Consider the following 4,808-nt stretch of genomic DNA (forward strand, 5'->3'; position numbering starts at 1 on the left):
CAAAATTCTTAACTGTATTATTTAGGTAATTAACTGCCCCAGTTATATTAAAATCTTTGAACTGTTTTGTCAGACCCTACATATTTGCTATCTGAAATTGTACATTCCATTCTAGAATATTTGGAGAATGAGTAAAAGCCATAAATTTTACTAGATACTTCTTCATAAAGAAACCCATTTTGACATAAAACATATGCTCTTTGATAGGCAATCCATGTTTATTGTACAATCTGTTTCTGAAATGAATACATTCAAAATTTATTGATCCTCACTAGAGTAAAATCTATAAAATATACCTAAGTATTTCAATATGTCATACCAAAATCAATATAGTCTTCTGTTTTAGAAAAATATACATCTTTTATATATGTTGTTTTCTCACTCTCTCTCTTTCTTATTTTTTATAACTTTAAGGAGCCTAACAGTTTTCTATTTAAGTTATGAAATATGAGCTTATTCTCACTCACCCGAACATAGTTAAAGTTTGAAGATTGACTCTGTTGTATCAAGGTTGAAGTTTCTGAGTGCATTTCAACTAAATCCCATGGCCTATATAAGAAGTTTAAGTTCAGTTGAAAGGGGTTATAGATGAAGACAAAGTCTGAATTGTTCACCCAACGGATTCCTAAATACTCTTCCTGAATTTACTTCTCACTTGTCCCAATAGTTAATTTATATAGTAAGGACATTTTTTTAACTTCATTAAGTGGATGACCCTTTATATAGAAATAATTATGAAATAAGTATTTTTGACATGTTCAGGTAATAGGTATTATACCTAAAACAAATCAACATCATTTCAAATTTATTTTGTGATATTACTTTCCAATAAGAAAACTATTGCAGACATATAAATATATAAATAAGTAGATCTGTCTGATATCTTTTGTACATTTCATTTCAATTTGTTTCCATATATGTTTTAGAACTTACATAGAAAAAGTTTTGACATTTTTAATGTGCTAAAAAACTATATTGATTTTGGCATGGCATATTGACATATTCAGATGTATACTATACATTTTAGCTAAATAAATAGTAAATTTGAATGTATAATTCTCATATTTAGGATGTCATAACAAATACACAAGTCTGAGACTTTCAGACATCCAATTCATTAACATGCTTCCTGCTAGGAAATTCAAGATTAAATCATTTGAATACTTAATAAGCAGTGAAAACCCACTTTATGTTTCATAACTAAAGGCTTCTATGTCCTCAAAAGTAGGACTCTGATTAAGGACAGAAGCCTTCTTTAAAAGGTCTCCTTCCATGACAAGTAAGCCCGGTGTGCAATTATTAAAACTCATTGTAGTAATTCAATCCCCTATGCGATGTAAGAAAAAAAAAAGTCTTTTGTAAAAGTGATTATTTTTGACTCTTATCTATCTATCTATCTATCTATCTATCTATCTATCTATCTATCTATCTATCTATCTATCTTACACTCCAGATTTTATCTCTCCTGCCTACTGTTTCACATCCCATACCTCCTCCCCACACCTATCTCCACAAGGATGTCCCCATCGCCCTCCCCTCACCTAAGGAGAGCTCTAAACTCCCTGGGGCCTCCAGTCTCTTGGGGGTTAGGTGCCTCTTCTTTCAGTGAACCTAGACCCAGAAGTCCTCTGCTCTATATGTGTTGGGGATCTCATATCAGCTGGTGTATGCTGCCTGGTTGATGGTCCAGGGTTTGAGAGATCTCAGGGGTCCAGATTAATTGAGAATGCTGTTCCTACTACAAGGTCATCCTTCTCCTTAGCTTCTTCCAGTCTAATTCAACCACAGGGGTCAGCAGCTTCTGTCCATTGGTTGGGTACAAATATCTGCATCTGACTCTTTCAACTGTTTCTTGAGTTTTCCAGAGTGCTGTCATGAAAGGTACCTTTTTGTGAGCTCTCCATAGCCTCAGTAATATTTTCAGGACTTGGGACCTCTCCTTGAGCTGGATTCCACTTTGGGCTTGTAGCCTTTGGACCTTCTTTTCCTCAGGCTCCTCCCAATTTCAATCCCTGTAGCTCTTTCAGACAGAAACAATTATGGGTCAGAGTTTTGACTGTGGGATGGCAACCCCCTCCTTCACTTGATGTCTTCCTGATGGAGGTGGGCTCTATTAATTCCCTCACCTTACTGTCCAGCATTTCATCTTTGGGTTCTTAGAATCTCTCACCTCCCAAGTCTCTGGTGCATTCTGGGGGGACCCTCTCCCCAACCTCCTGCCTAAGGAGGTTGCCTGTTTTCATCCTTTCTGCTGGCCTTCAGGGATTCAGTCCTTTTCTGTCACTTAATAATAGATCAAGTTCCCCTCTCCCCACCTAATGCCTCACATACACTTTCCCTCTCAGGTCCCTTCCTCCCTCCCCACTTGTGATTGATTTCTTCTCCCTCCCAAGTGGGACTGAGTCACCTTCACTTGAGCCCTTCGACTTGTTGAACTTTTTGAGTTCTGTGGACTGTATCTTGGGTATTCTGTACCTTTTTTTTCTTCTTCTTTTTGCTACTATCCTTTTATTAGTGAGTACACAACATATAATTCCTTTCAGGTCTGAGTTACCTCACTCAGGATGATACTTTTTTTCTAGTTCCATTCATTTCCCTGCAAACTCAGGATGTTCTCATAATTAATAATTGAGTAGTATTCCATTGTGTTAATGTACCACATTTTCTGTATTCATTTTTCTGTCCTGGGACACCTGGGTTGTTTGCAGTTCCTGGCTATCACAAAGAGGGCTGCTATGAACATAGTGGAACAGGTACCCCTGTGGCATAGTAGAACATCTTTTGGTTATATTCACAGAAGTGGTATTGCTGGGTCTTAAAGTAGATCCATTTCCAATATTCATTTTTTAAATTTTTGTTTTAGATATTGTCTTTATTTACATTTCAAATTTTCCCCCTTTGTTCATTTTCCCTCTGAAACGCCCCTATCCCTTCCCCCACCTCCTGCTCACTAACGCCCTCACTCCTACTTCTCTGTCCTGGCATTGCCCTACACTGGGGGCATAGAGCCTTCACAAGACCAATTTTCTGGGGAATCTCCAGATTGATTTCCAGAGTGGTTGTACTAATTTGCAATCCCACTAGAAATGAAGGAGTGTTCCTCTTTCTCTACATCCTCTCCAACATGTGTTGTCACCTGAGGCTTTGAACTTAGCCATTCTGATTTGTGTAAGGTAGACACTTAGGGTCATTTTGATTTGCATTGCTCTAATCACTAATGACTTTGAAAATTTCTTTAGGTGCGTCTCAGCCATTTGAGATTCCTCTGATGTGGATTCTTGGTTTAGTTCTATACCCTATTTTTTTATTGGGTTGTTTGGTTTTTTCATGGTTAGCTTCTTGAGTTCTTTATATATTTTGGATATTAGCCCTCTATCCCATGTGAGATTAATGAAGTCTATTTCCCAAATTGTAGGTTGCTGATATGTCTTATTGACTATGTGCTTTGTCTTACAGTAGCTTTTCAGTTTCATGAGGTCTCATATATTAATTCTTGACCTTAGAGCATAAATCACTGGAGATCTGTTTAGGAAAATTTCCCCTGTGCCAATGAGTTCAAGTTTCTTTCCTACTTTCTCTTCTATTGGATTCAGTGTATCTGGTTTTATGTTGAGGTCCTTGATCACATGAACTTGAGCTTTGTGCAAGATGACAAATATGGGTATATTTCCATTTTTCCACATATTGATAGCCAGCTAGACCAGCACCATTTATTGAAGGAGATTTTCTCTTTTCCATTGTATATGTTTGGCATCTTTCTTAAAGGTCAAATGTCCATAAGTGTTTGGTTTTATTTCTGGGTCTTCAGTTCTATTCCAATGATCAACATGTCTGTCTCTGTACTAATACCATAGAGTTTCTATCACCATTGCTTAAAGTAAAGCTTGAAGTCAGGGATGGTGATTCCCCCAGCCAGTCTTTCATTGTTAAGAATTGTTTTCACTCTTCTGTTTTCATTTTTGTATTGTTTTGTTTTTTGTTGTTTGTTTGTTTGTTTGTTTGTTTGTTTTTGCCTTTCCATATGAATATGTGAATGGCCCTTTCTATGTCTTTGAAGAATAATTATGTTGGGATTTTGATGGGGATTACATTGAATCTGTAGATTGCCTTTGATAGGATGAGCATTTTTACTATGTTCATTCTACCAATTCATGAGCATGAGAAATCACTAAATTTTCTGAGAACATCTGTGATTCTTTCTTTCTTTCTTTTCTTTGCTGGAAGAGGATTTTTTTTATTACTTATTTTCCTCAATTACATTTCCAATGCTATCCCAAAAGTCCCCCATACCCTCCCCCATAATTCCCCACTCACCCATTTCTATTTTTTTTGGCCCTGGTGTTCCCCTGTACTGGGACATATAAAGTGTGCATGTCCAATGGGCCTCTCTTTCCAGTGATGGCCGACTACACCATCTTTTGATACATATGCANCTAGAGTCAAGAGCTCCGGGGTACTGGTTAGTTAATAATGTTGTTCCACCTATAGGGTTGCAGATCCCTTTAGCTTCTTGGGTACTTTCTCTAGCTCCTTCATTGGGAGCCCTGTGATCCATCCAATAGCTGACTGTGAACATCAAATTCTGTGTTTTCTAGGCCCCAGCATAGTCTCACAAGAGACAGCTATATCTGAGTCCTTTCAGCAAAATCTTGCTAGTGTATGCAATGGTGTCAGCTTTTGAAAGCTGATTATGGGATGGATCTCTGGATATGGCAGTCTCTAGATGATCCATCCTTTCGTCACAGCTCCAAACTTTTTCTCTGTAACTCCTTCCATGGGTGTTTTGTTCCCAATTCTAAGAAGGGGCA

Source organism: Mus caroli, chromosome 15, assembly GCF_900094665.2.
Source record: "Mus caroli chromosome 15, CAROLI_EIJ_v1.1, whole genome shotgun sequence".
Lineage (NCBI taxonomy): Eukaryota > Metazoa > Chordata > Mammalia > Rodentia > Muridae > Mus > Mus caroli.